The sequence below is a fragment of the Bufo bufo genome, chromosome 6 (genome assembly GCF_905171765.1).
Source record: "Bufo bufo chromosome 6, aBufBuf1.1, whole genome shotgun sequence".
Classification (NCBI taxonomy): Eukaryota; Metazoa; Chordata; class Amphibia; order Anura; family Bufonidae; genus Bufo; species Bufo bufo.
Genome location: NC_053394.1, coordinates 105,777,065 through 105,791,995, shown reverse-complemented (window position 1 = coordinate 105,791,995; position 14,931 = coordinate 105,777,065).

Sequence of the window (14,931 nt, the reverse complement as noted above, 5' to 3'; positions counted from 1 at the left end):
AGATCCCCCATAACAGTGTCATCCACAGATCCCCCCATAGCAGTGTGTCATCCACAGATCCCCCCATAACAGTGTGTCATCCACAGATTCCCTCATAAGTGTGTCATCCACAGGTCTCCCATAAGTGTGTCATCCACAGATCCTCCATAACAGTGTTCTCCACAGATCCCCCATAAGTCTCATCCACAGATCCCCCATAACAGTGTCATCCACAGATCCCCCATAACAGTGTCTCATTCACAGACCCCCCATAACAGTGTCATCCACAGATCCCCCATAACAGTGTCTCATTCACAGACCCCCCATAACAGTGTCATCCACAGATCCCCCATAACAGTGTGTCATTCACAGACCCAAAACCCACCCAAAGCATCTTTTGGTTAAAAATATATATTTTTTCTTATTTTCCTCCTCAAAAACCTAGGTGCGTCTTATGGGCAGGTGCGTCATATAGGGCGAAAAATACTGTAATATTATTTCCTGTTAGATTCTATGCGGCCGGCGACGCAGACTCTGACAGGTCCGCAATCGCACCGGCCGCTGCCGTTGTGCTGGTATAATTACGCAATGCTATGGGGCTGGTATGTCATTTCTTCCAGGGCTGGTTTTCATCCCCAGTCTGGCCCTGCACGGAGCCGCCTATCTTTGGGAGCACTCGGGCTCCCAATACCTTCCACAGCAACAGATTCTTAAGGGGGTGACAGCACTGGAACCAGGAGACGTTATAAGAACAGGAATGCTCTATAGGAATTTGGCCTTCCCTCTACATAGGTAAGTACCTGTATCTGTATTTTTAGTAAAAAAAATTCGTTTCAGTATTGCTTTAAGATCGGAGAAAGGTACCAGGCAATTAAAATTAGGCTACTTTCACACCTGCGTTCAGGTGTCCGCTCATGAGCTCCGTTTGAAGGGGCTCACAAGCGGCCCTGAACGCAGCCGTCCGGCCCTAATGCATTCTCAGTGGAGGCGGATCCACTGAGAATGCATCCGCCTGCCAGCGTTCAGCCTCCGCTCCGCTCAGTGAGCGGACACCTGAACGCTGCTTGCAGCGTTCGGGTGTCCGCCTGGCCGTGCGGAGGCGAGCGGATCCGTCCAGACTTATAATGGAAGTCAATGTGGACGGATCCGCTTGAAGATGACACCATATGGCTCAATCTTCAAGCGGATCCGTCCCCCATTGACTTTCAATGTAAAGTCTGAACGGATCCGCTCAGGCTACTTTCACACTTAGAAATTTTTCTAAGTTATAATGCAGACGGATCCGTTCTGAACGGATGCAAACGTCTGCATTATAGGAGCGGATCCGTCTGTGCAGACATCAGACGGATCTGCTCAGAACGCAAGTGTGAAAGTAGCCTTACTTACTACAGCAGACAAGTCCTCAGTATCTGGCACCAGCGGGGATCGCCTGATGCCAGATAAATGTGCTTGCCTGTTGCTGGATCAATCGCCCAAAAAAGCAAAAATCTCCCCCCAAAAATACTCACCCAGCCTCGCCAAAATTAGTGATGGCTTAGTAAAAGGAACATGGCAGCCCGCCTGGAGTTTTCCAAAAGGCACCTGAAGGACTCTCAGATCATCAGAAACTAAATTCTCTGGTCTGATGAAACAAAGATTGAACTCTGGTTTGGATACAAGGTGTCACGTTTGGAGGAAACCAGGCACCGCTCATCGCCAGGCCAGGCCAATACCATCCCTACAGTGAAGCATGGTGGTGGCAGCATCATGCTGTGGGGATGTTTTTCAGGGGCAGGAACTGGGAGAATAGTCAGGATAAAGGGAAAGGTGACTGCAGCAATGTACAGAGACATCCTGGATGAAAAATATCTGTCAAACATGATTAAAAATTGATAATTGTGGAACAAAAAATATATATAATAGTTTGAAATTACACCTGACCTTATGCTTACACAGTTGCTGTCACTACTGGGAACCTCCCATGTTTTTTATTTGCTTATTACAGAATGTCTTCTAAAAAACCTTCTGGAGCAGGGTTCAGAAAAAGAAGAAAGTTGAGGAAAGAGGAAGCAAGTAAGAGTTCTCAAAAATTGCAAAAATGGCTACAGCCAAGCAAAGGTACAGACACAGATTCAGAAGCAGGAGCAAGTTCAAGTTCCAGAGAGCCAACCTCAACTGCTACAGAGATTGGTTGCAGTCCTACAGATCCACATTTTGTTTTTTCCACTGAAACGGCAGAAAGTCCGGAGTACAATGTGTCAGAAAGTGAACAGATTGAAGGTGAAGAATGCTTGCAAGAAGCTGAAGACACATCGGTAATACCAAGTGAACTCATGCCCAAAGAAATGGCAGCTGAAGAGCCCAGCAGGATGACGTTTAACTTGAATGATCCACCCTCATGGCCTGATATCACAGACAAAATTCGACGTTATTTAATAGAACAGGGCCCACATCAAGGAATCAATGCAGATTTTGGAAGATCTCAGTTCAAAGAAGGGCGTACATTCTATCCCAGTTGGTTTATAAAGCATTTACCTGGTGGTAGGAAAATTGACCGTGCATGGTTGATATACTCCAAAACATCAAATGCAGTGTTTTGTTTTCCATGTATCTTATTCGGAAAGCACAATTTTTCAATAACAAATCCAAAAAAAGGTTTTTCTGATTGGAAAATCCTAAACCCACATATCCTCACACAGGAAAATTCAGCAGAGCATCGGACCAACTATTATAAATGGAAAGTAATGGAAAAGAACATGAAAACTGGCCAGCTTTTTGACAGCACTATAGAGAAAATGGTTTTGACTGAGAAACAAAAGTGGCGAGATGTCTTGAAGTGCATTTTGGATGGAATTTTGTTTTGTGCAAAAAACAACCTTGCACTCAGAGGTTCTGAAGATATTATTGGAAGTCCACACGCTGGCATATTCCTTGATCTAATGGAGGTACTAAGTCATCACAACATGTCACTGAAAGAGAAGATTGAGACTCATCAGAAGCGCTGTGTCAATTACCTTTCAAGCAAAATTCAAAACAAATTTATCAGTATTTTGGGGGATACAGTCCGCTCTCAAATCATTAATAGAATAAAGGAAGTTAAAATTTTTTCAATTCTTTTTGACTGCACTCCTGATATATCCCATCAGGAACAAATGAGCGAAATAATCCGTTATGTTACAGTTGTAAATGGAAAGGTGACAATAGAAGAGAGTTTTATCGATTTTATCCATACTAAGGAAAAAACTGGAAGAAGATTAGCTTCTGAGATAATGAACAAGCTACAGACTGATGGACTCGACCTTAAAGATGCACGAGGGCAAGGCTATGACAATGCAGCCAACATGGCAGGAAAATATAATGGAGTACAAGTAAGACTTCTTCAGGAAAATGAATATGCTAAATTTGTTACATGTGCAGCACATAGTCTCAATTTGGCAGGGGTACATGCAGCATCTGTGAACCCTGACATTAAAGCCTTTTTTGGGACAGTTCAAAGAATTTTTACTTTTTTCTCCAGTTCCACAGCTCGCTGGGAAGTACTTATAAAGCAGGTTGAAACTACTTTAAAAGGCCATACCGATGATCATCCAGAGCAAGTGCAGTAAAGGCTTTCTATACACAGATCACTGAAATATGTGAATCACTCAGACATTGCGGAAAATTCTGCAAATCCAGATTCAGTTTCAACGTCAGAAAGTCTGGTGATGCAAGTGGACTATGGTTTCCTGTGCAAACTTTTTGTTTGGAACAGAATCTTGGGTCATGTCGACAGAGTAAATCAAGCCATACAGGCCAAAGGCGTTTCTGTGTTGCAGGCTTCAAAAATTATTGACGGTTTAAGAGAAACCTTTCAAGAAATGAGGAATATTGATTTTCAGGAAGTATACCAGTATGCTTCAGAGGCATGTAGAAAACTTGACATCCCTGCAATGTTTCCCTCAAAAAAGGCATAGAAGGAAAATAAACAAAGCACCTTATGAATCCCCTGATGAAGGAGCCAATCTGACTTCTGAGGACAACTAACGAATTACTGTAAAACAGGTTTTTGACATTCTCATTTCTGACTTAACTTGGAAATCAAAAGCACTAATGGAAACATCCCAAGATTTTGAGTTTCTTTTTTGTCCTGCACTTCTTACACTGGATATGGCGGAGTTACAGAAGGCTGCTTCCGATTTGGCTCTGAAGTATAACAAAGACTTAGATGCCATAGAGCTGTCTTCAGAAATTGAAAGCTTTAGGTTTCAGGTGCAAGCCATATTGCCACAAGCTATGTCGGCAACAGTTATTGATATCTGTCAAATGATCTATGATTATTCACTGTCAGCTTGCTATCCAAATATTGAAACGGCGTTGAGTATATTTCTGACTCTACCTGTCACTGTAGCATCATGTGAAAGAAGTTTCAGCAAGTTAAAACATATTAAAAAACTATTTACGCTCCAGTATGGGACAAGAGAGACTTTCAAATCTTGCCATTCTTTCCATTGACTATGCAATGGCAAAGCAAATTGACTTTGAAAAGGTGATTGACCAATTTGCTTCAATGAAGGCAAGAAAAATTGCACTGTAATTTACACCCGTATCTGTTTTGCACTTGGAATTTTGCTCTCACTCCTTTGGAGATAAATGACCACAAAACTATACAGTTTTTGATGCAAAACTTGCTAGTTTTTATTCTGTCTTGTTGACAGGATTATGTTTATTTATATTAAGATTATTTGGTTATTGTCTTATATGACTTGTTTTTGCACTTTATTTCTATCTTTATATGGATCTAAAGAGGTTGTGCATTTGTTTACAGCTATAGTTAATTGGTACATTAAACTGTGCATATTTATGTGTGATTACAACAGTAAGTATTTAGTAAAGACTCCACAAGTTGGGGGGGGGGGGGGGGCGCACTTGGGCAGCTCAGCCTCTGTTGGTGGTGGACCTTGTCCCAGCCCTGCACATACATGTCTGGTAGTCTCAGCCCCCCCTGATTATAAAGGGCCTTCAAAGATTTCCTAGCAATGCGCGGGGACTGATGATTCCACAGAAAGGGAGAGGAAATCTTATCTAGAAAATCAAAATGGGTATGGGGGATCTTTATGGGAGCTGCTCTGTAAAGATATAGAAGTTTCGGCAGTAAGGCCATTTTTATCATATTTGTCCTACCTATTAATGTCAGCGGCAAATTTTCCCAGGCTTCCAGTTTACAAGTAATATACTCCATAGTGGGGACTACATTTAACCGATAGAACTGTCTGGGGTCTCTGTGTACCTTAATCCCCAAATAGACAAAGCAATCCACTACCTTTAAGCGTGACAGGGGCATTATATCTGCCGGATCCATGTCATCTATTAAACAGAGACTAGATTTACTCCAATTGACCCTGAGGCCCGAAAATTTCCCAAAACCATCTATAGTATCCAAAAGTGCTTCCAAGGACGGACCTGCATTGGCTAGATAGACCAGTAGGTCATCCGCGTAGAGCGAAATTTTTTCCTGTATTCCTGCTATAGACCATCCCTCAATCAGTCCCGATCCATTAACTAGTTGAGTAAGGGGTTCCATAAATAGGGCAAATAACATAGGCGATAAGGGACACCCCTGCCTAGTACCTCTATGCAGACCAAAGGGGCACGATAGGTACCCATTAACGCTGACTCTTGCCGTAGGGGCCTGGTACAATAATTGCACTTACCTTATGAAAGACTGGGGGAAGCCCAGACAGCGCAACGTCTCCCACATGAAGTTCCATTCAACCGAGTCTAACGCCTTTTCATTATCGAGGGATGCGATCGCTCGAGATCCCGCATTATCATGTGAGACCTGCAAGTTGGTAAACAATCTTCTAAGGTTAATATCAGTGGTCTTACCCGGCATAAAACGCGATTGGTCGGGATCAATCACAGACAGAATTACATCCCTGAGTCGTCTAGTGAGAAGTTTAGGTAGGATTTTCGCATCCACATTCAAAAGGGAAATTAGTCTATAAGAGCTGCACTGGTCCGGAGGCTTCCCAGGTTTGTGAATTACCACAATAGTCGCATGAATGATGGGGCCAAAACAACTGGACTCAAAGGCGTAGTTAAGGAGTTTCAGCAATCGCGCACTTTTTTGTCTATATTTGCCTTGTACCATTCTACCGGGAAACCGTCCGGACCAGGAGACTTCCCCACCATCATGCTCTCTATCGGTGCCCTAACCTCCCCCACCTCAATGGGAGCATCCAGAAAAGATCTGTCTGAGCGAGAAAGAGGTGTAAGTTGGACATTCTTCAAAAACCCCTGAATTTCACTAGCTGTAAAAGGTATTTTAGAGGTATATAGGTCAGAGTAGTAACAGGCAAATTGGGCACAAATATCCCCCGGCATGGAGAACTGAACACCCTCCATATTAGTAATAAGGGAGACTACTGTTCTTGCTAAATAAGCCAAAGCCCTCCCGTTTCTATCCCCTTCCGAGAACACCACTTGTTTCTGATACAGCAGTTTCTTCTGAGTGTACTCCAATAAGTGAAGGTGATATCTCCTCTGGGCCTCCTCCCACATCTCACGGGCTTCCGGGTTAGGGGTCCTAGTATATTCATCCTCCTTATTAGCTATTTCTTCCTCTAGTTTGGTCCTAGTACTCACTAATTCTTTCCTATGCGAGGCAATGGCATGTATAAATGTGCCGCGTTGCACCGCTTTAAAGGCCTCCCATTCAACAGTAGGATTAGCTGACCCCTCATTAGAAGCCCAATAGTCTGCTGCCCCCTCTAAAGCTGCACAAGCCACAGGTAAGACCTCCAGCCATTTAGCATTGAGACGCCACTGCCTATCCGGAGGTGCCAGCGGCATTGTCAAAATCACTAGTAACGGGGCATGATCCGAGATACCCCTCGGGAGGTATTCCACCCTAGACAACCACGGCAGTAGCTCCCTGTTAACAAACACTAGATCTATACGGGACAAGGTATCAAAAGAAGCCGAGTGACAGGAATATTGACGGCCACTTGGGTGAAGAAACATCCATCCTTCAGTCAGTGCATGCGCATCAGCCCAATTAACGAGTGACCTATTATGCGAGACCTGGGGACGAAGTCTATCAGCAATCGGATCCAACACTGCATTGCAGTCTCCCATCATAATTAGTGGATCAGTCGGTAAAGTTGATACCCTTCCCATAATGTCATCTAATACTCTTCTCTGAAAGGGGGGGGGGGGGGGTGTATACATCCACCACTATGTAGTCCCTTCCCCGTATAGCAGCGTGGACAATTACATAACGGCCAGACAGGTCCGTCTGCACGGAATGTAGTTGAAAGGGGATTGATTTAGATACCAGGACAGAGACTCCCCTAGCATAATTACTATACACTGCGTTCAGAATTATTAGGCAAATGAGTATTTTGACCACATCATCCTCTTTATGCATGTTGTCTTACTCCAAGCTGTATAGGCTCGAAAGCCTACTACCAATTAAGCATATTAGGTGATGTGCATCTCTGTAATAAGAAGGGGTGTGGTCTAATGACATCAACACCCTATATTAGGTGTGCATAATTATTAGGCAACTTCCTTTCCTTTGGCAAAATGGGTCAAAAGAAGGACTTGACAGGCTCAGAAAAGTCAAAAATAGTGAGATATCTTGCAGAGGGATGCAGCACTCTTAAAATTGCAAAGCTTCTGAAGCGTGATCATCGAACAATCAAGCGTTTCATTCACAATAGTCAACAGGGTCGCAAGAAGTGTGTGGAAAAACCAGGGCGCAAAATAACTGCCCATGAACTGAGAAAAGTCAAGCGTGCAGCTGCCAAGATGCCACTTGCCACCAGTTTGGCCATATTTCAGAGCTGCAACATCACTGGAGTGCCCAAAAGCACAAGGTGTGCAATACTCAGAGACATGGCCAAGGTAAGAAAGGCTGAAAGACGACCACCACTGAACAAGACACACAAGCTGAAACGTCAAGACTGGGCCAAGAACTATCTCAAGACTGATTTTTCTAAGGTTTTATGGACTGATGAAATGAGAGTGAGTCTTGATGGGCCAGATGGATGGGCCCGTGGCTGGATTGGTAAAGGGCAGAGAGCTCCAGTCCGACTCAGACGCCAGCAAGGTGGAGGTGGAGTACTGGTTTGGGCTGGTATCATCAAAGATGAGCTTGTGGGGCCTTTTCGGGTTGAGGATGGAGTCAAGCTCAACTCCCAGTCCTACTGCCAGTTTCTGGAAGACACCTTCTTCAAGCAGTGGTACAGGAAGAAGTCTGCATCCTTCAAGAAAAACATGATTTTCATGCAGGACAATGCTCCATCACACGCGTCCAAGTACTCCACAGCATGGCTGGCAAGAAAGGGTATAAAAGAAGAAACTCTAATGACATGGCCTCCTTGTTCACCTGATCTGAACCCCATTGAGAACCTGTGGTCCATCATCAAATGTGAGATTTACAAGGAGGGAAAACACAGTACACCTCTCTGAACAGTGTCTGGGAGGCTGTGGTTGCTGCTGCACGCAATGTTGATGGTGAACAGATCAAAACACTGACAGAATCCATGGATGGCAGGCTTTTGAGTGTCCTTGCAAAGAAAGGTGGCTATATTGGTCACTGATTTGTTTTTGTTTTTGAATGTCAGAAATGTATATTTGTGAATGTTGAGATGTTATATTGGTTTCACTGGTAAAAATAAATAATTGAAATGGGTATATATTTGTTTTTTGTTAAGTTGCCTAATAATTATGCACAGTAATAGTCACCTGCACACACAGATATCCCCCTAAAATAGCTAAAACTAAAAACAAACTAAAAACTACTTCCAAAAATATTCAGCTTTGATATTAATGAGTTTTTTGGGTTCATTGAGAACATGGTTGTTGTTCAATAATAAAATTAATCCTCAAAAATACAACTTGCCTAATAATTCTGCACTCCCTGTATACAGCATGAAATGATGATCCTACCCATGGTCACTTCAATGCCAGCAGCTTTTGGCCTCTCAAGTGGGTCTCCTGCAATAAGACCACATCCGGGGAGAATTTCTTCAAGTAATTGAATACAAGAGATCTTTTAACTTTATCATTAAGCCCCCTGACGTTCCAGGAGATAAAATTACAGGTTGCCATCATGTTATAAAGCCGACCACGTAAGTCGCAAAAGCCCCAGGACATCCAGGCCATTCACTCCCACACTCATACCACAAGACAACACACAACACATAAAACAAATAGCAAACAGGTGAAAAAAGACCCGTAAATAACTCCCTCCCTGCCCAGACCACCCAACCTATCTGAGCCCAGTAACCCAAACTTAGACTATTAGCTTTCCAGCTAGATAAGGGATCAGGAACAGTTAACGGTTCCCAACTTTAACGCGTTGGTCATAATGAAGCAGGGATAATGAAGAAGTTTAGTGCAACTTCAGCCCCCGCAAATATAACGGACATCCGTGGAACATGAAAAGGTCCCGTGACCAGGGGACCCTCCCAGACTCAGCCTCTCCTGCCAATCCAGTCCGAAGCTTCCTCCGGAGTGGAAAAGGATCTAGAAGTCTCGCCGTCTTGAACCCAAAGGCGTGCAGGGTACAGTTTTAGGTGCCATGTCGTATTAAATAAATTCCTAAGGTCCCCAGAAATGAAAAAAACAAACAAGTGACCCCATTTCGGAAAGAGCACCCCCGTACAAACATTTTAACTGGTGGAAAGGGTAATTTTTAACAAACAGGTGTCTCACAGAAGGCAGAAATACTAGAGAAAGGATTTCAAAGCACACATTTGTAAAAATGAAAAATTACTAGCAGACCCCAAATTTTCACTTTCACAAGGGGTTAAAGGGATAAATGCACCCCAAGTTGTGTTCCCCATTTTATTCCCATTCAGGAAACACCCCATATTTGCTTGTAGCCTGCTGTATGTCTGCATAGCAGGCAAATGGCAAAATATGAATTTGGCTAATAGGCCTGAATTGGCAGACATGGATTTTAGGTGCCATGTCATATTAAATAAATTGCTGAGGTCACCAGAAATGAAAAACCCCAAGAAGTGACCCCATTTCGGAAAGAGCACCCCCGTACGAACATTTTAACTGGTGGAAAGGGCAATTTTTAACAAACAGGTGTCTCACAGAAGGCAGAAATACGAGAGAAAGGATTTCAAAGCACACATTTGTAAAAATGAAAAATTACTAGCAGACCCCAATTTTTCACTTTCACAAGGGGTTAAAGGAGAAAATGCACCCCAGTATATGTTCCCCATTTTCTCCTCTTTTTCTAAACACCCCATATGTGCTTGTAGACCGCTGTATTAGTGCACAGCAGGTCTCTAAAGGCAAAGTGCAAAAACTGTTTCTTGTAGGCCTGAATAAACAGACATGGATTTTAGGTGCCATGTCGCATTAAATAAATTCCTGAGGTCCCGAGAAATGAAAAACCCCAAGAAGTGACCCCATTTCGGAAAGAGCACCACCGTACGAACATTTTAAGTTGTGGAAAGGATTCTTTTCAACAAAAAGGTGTCTCACAGAAGACAGAAATACTAGAGAAAGGATTTCAAAGCACACATTTGTAAAAATGAAAAATTACTAGCAGACCCCAATTTTTCACTTCCATAAGGGGTTAAAGGAGAAAATGCACCCCAGTACATGTTCCCCATTTTCTCCCCATTCAGGAAACACCCCATATGTGCTTGTAACCTGCTGTATTGGCGCACAGCAGGGCTCTAGAGGCAAACTGCAAAAATATGGATTTTGTAGGCCTGAATAAACAGACATAAATTCTAGGTGCCATGTCGTATTAAATAAATTCCTGAGGTCCCCAGAAATGAAAAACCCCAAGAAGTGACCTCATTTCGGAAAGAGCACCCCCGTACGAACATTTTAACTGGTGGAAAGGGTAATTTTTAACAAACAGGTGTCTCACAGAAGGCAGAAATACTAGAGAAAGGATTTCAAAGCACACATTTATAAAAATTAAAAATTACTAGCAGACCCCAATTTTTCATTTTCACAAGGGGTTAAAGGAAAAATGTCATCCCGGTATATGCTCCCCATTTTCTACCCTTTTTGCAAACACCCCATATGTGCTTGAAGCCTGCTGTATTGACGCACAGCAGGTCTCTAAAGGCAAAGTGCAAAAACTGTTTTTTGCAGGCTTGAATTGCCAGACATGGATTTTAGGTGCCATGTCGCATTAAATACATTTTCTGAGGACCCCAAAAACGAATAAACCCTAGGAAGTGACCCCAATTCGGAAAGAGCAGCCCCGTACGAACATTTTAAGTGGTGGAAAGGGTACTTTTCAGCAAACAGGTGTCTCACAGAAGGCAGAAATACTAGAGAAAGGATTTCAAAGCATACATATGTAAAAATGAAAAATTACTAGCAGGCCACAATTTTTCACTTTCACAAGGGGTTAAAGGAGAAAATGCACCCCAGTATATGTTCCCCATTTTCTCCTCTTTTTGTAAACACTCCATATTTGCTTGTAGAATGCTGTATTAGCGCACAGCAAGTCTCTAGAGGCAAAGTGCAAAAACGTTTTTTTTGCAGGCCTGTATAAACAGACATGGATTTTAGGTGCCATGTCGCATTAAATAAATTCCTAAGGTCCCCAGAAATAAAAAACACCAAGAAGTGACCCTATTTCGGAAAGAGCACTCCTGTACAATTCTTAAGTGGTAGAAAGGGTACTTTTTTAGCAAACAGGTGTCTCACAGAAGACAGAAATACTTGGAAAGCATTTCAAAGCACATATTTGTGAAAAAAATAAATTACTAGCAGACCCCAATTTTTTTTCACAAGCGGTTAAAGGGGTAAATGCACCCAAAGTTGTGTTCCCCATTTTATTCCCATTCAGGAAACACCCCATATTTGCTTGTAGCCTGCTGTATGTGTGCATAGCAGGCAAATGGCAAAATATGAATTTGGCTGATAGGCCTGAATTGGCAGACATGGATTTTAGTTGCCATGTCACATTAAATAAATTGCTGAGGTCACCAGAAATGAAAAACCCCAAAAAGTGACCTCATTTAGGAAAGAGCACCCCCGTACGAACATTTTAACTGGTGGAAAGGGTCATTTTTAACAAACAGGTGTCTAACAGAAGGCAGAAATACTAGAGAAAGGATTTCAAAGCACACATTTGAAAAAATGAAAAATTACTAGCAGACCCCAAATTTTCACTTTCACAAGGGGTTAAAGGAGAAAATGCACCCCAGTATATGTTCCTCATTTTCTCCTCTTTTTCTAAACACCCCATATGTGCTTGTAGACCGCTGTATTAGTGCACAGCAGGTCTCTAAAGGCAAAGTGCAAAAACTGTTTCTTGTAGGCCTGAATTGGCAGACATGGATTTTAGGTGCCATGTCGCATTAAATAAATTCCTGAGGTCCCGAGAAATGAAAAACCCCAAGAAGTGACCCCATTTCGGAAAGAGCACCACCGTACGAACATTTTAAGTGGTGGAAAGGATTCTTTTCAACAAAAAGGTGTCTCACAGAAGACAGAAATACTAGAGAAAGGATTTCAAAGCACACATTTGTAAAAATGAAAAATTACTAGCAGACCCCAATTTTTCACTTCCATAAGGGGTTAAAGGAGAAAATGCACCCCAGTACATGTTCCCCATTTTCTCCCCATTCAGGAAACACCCCATATGTGCTTGTAACCTGCTGTATTGGCGCACAGCAGGGCTCTAGAGGCAAACTGCAAAAATATGGATTTTGTAGGCCTGAATAAACAGACATAAATTCTAGGTGCCATGTCGTATTAAATAAATTCCTGAGGTCCCCAGAAATGAAAAACCCCAAGAAGTGACCTCATTTCGGAAAGAGCACCCCCGTACGAACATTTTAACTGGTGGAAAGGGTAATTTTTAACAAACAGGTGTCTCACAGAAGGCAGAAATACTAGAGAAAGGATTTCAAAGCACACATTTATAAAAATTAAAAATTACTAGCAGACCCCAATTTTTCATTTTCACAAGGGGTTAAAGGAAAAATGGCACCCCGGTATATGCTCCCCATTTTCTACCCTTTTTGCAAACACCCCATATGTGCTTGTAGCCTGCTGTATTAATGCACAGCAGGTCTCTAAAGGCAAAGTGCAAAAACTGTTTTTTGCAGGCTTGAATTGCCAGACATGGATTTTAGGTGCTATGTCGCATTAAATACATTTTCTGAGGACCCCAAAAACGAATAAACCCCAGGAAGTGACCCCAATTCGGAAAGAGCACCCCCGTACGAACATTTTAAGTGGTGGAAAGGGTACTTTTCAGCAAACAGGTGTCTCACAGAAGGCAGAAATACTAGAGAAAGGATTTCAAAGCATACATATGTAAAAATGAAAAATTACTAGCAGGCCACAATTTTTCACTTTCACAAGGGGTTAAAGGAGAAAATGCACCCCAGTATATGTTCCCCATTTTCTCCTCTTTTTGTAAACACTCCATATTTGCTTGTAGAATGCTATATTAGCGCACAGCAAGTCTCTAGAGGCAAAGTGCAAAAACAGTTTTTTTGCAGGCCTGTATAAACAGACATGGATTTTAGGTGCCATGTCGTATTAAATAAATTCCTGAGGTCCCCAGAAATTAAAAACACCAAGAAGTGACCCCATTTCGGAAAGAGCACCCCCGTACGAACTTTTTAAGTGGTAGAAAGGGTACTTTTTAACTAACAGGTGTCTCACAGAAGGCAGAAATACTAGAGAAAGGATTTCAAAGCACACATTTATAAAAATTAAAAATTACTAGCAGACCCCAATTTTTCATTTTCACAAGGGGTTAAAGGAAAAATGGCACCCCGGTATATGCTCCCCATTTTCTACCCTTTTTGGAAACACCCCATATGTGCTCGTAGTCTGCTGTATTGACGCACAGCAGGTCTCTAAAGGCAAAGTACAAAAACTGTTTTTTGCAGGCCTGAATAAACAGACATGGAATTTAGGTGCCATGTCGCATTAAATAAATTCCTAAGGTCCCCAGAAATGAAAAACACCAAGAAGTGACCCCATTTCGGAAAGAGCACCCCGTACAAACTTTTTAAGTGGTAGAAAGGATACTTTTTAGCAAACAGGTGTCTCACAGAAGACAGAAATACTTGGAAAGCATTTCAAAGCACATATTTGTGGGGGGGAAAATTATTAGCAGACCCCAATTTTTTTCCATAAGGGGTTAAAGGGGTAAATGCACCCCAAGTTGTGTTCCCCATTTATCCCCATTCAGGAAACACCCCATATTTGCTTGTAGCCTGCTGTATGTGCGCACAGCAGGCAAATGGCAAATATGAATTTTGCTGATAGGCCTGAATTGGCAGACATGGAATTTAGGTGCCATGTCGCATTAAATAAATTCCTAAGGTCCCCCGAAATGAAAAACCCCAAGAAGTGACCCCATTTTGGAAAGAGCACCACCGTACGAACATTTTAAGTGGTGGAAAGGATTCTTTTCAACAAAAAGGTGTCTCACAGAAGACAGAAATACTAGAGAAAGGATTTCAAAGCACACATTTGTAAAAATGAAAAATTACTAGCAGACCCCAAATTTTCACTTCCATAAGAGGTTAAAGGAGAAAATGCACCCCAGTACATGTTCCCCATTTTCCCCCCATTCAGGAAACACCCCATATGTGCTTGTAACCTGCTGTATTGGCGCACAGCAGGGCTCTAGAGGCAAACTGCAAAAATATGGATTTTGTAGGCATGAACAAACAGAGGTCCCCAGAAATTAAAAACCCCAAGAAGTGACCCCATTTTTGAAAATGGACCCCCGTACCAACATTTTTCAAGGGGTGGAAAGGTGCAATGCGTGACGTGAACGCATAGCACCCGCACTGAATCCTGACCCATTTATTTCAATGGGTCTGCGTACATGAGCGTTTTTTTCACGCATCAGTTCTGCGTTGCGTGAAAAACACATCATGTTCAATATTCTGCGTTTTTCACGCAGCCCTGGCCCCATAGAAGTGAATGGGGCTTCAGTGAAAAACGCATTGCATCCACAAGCAAGTG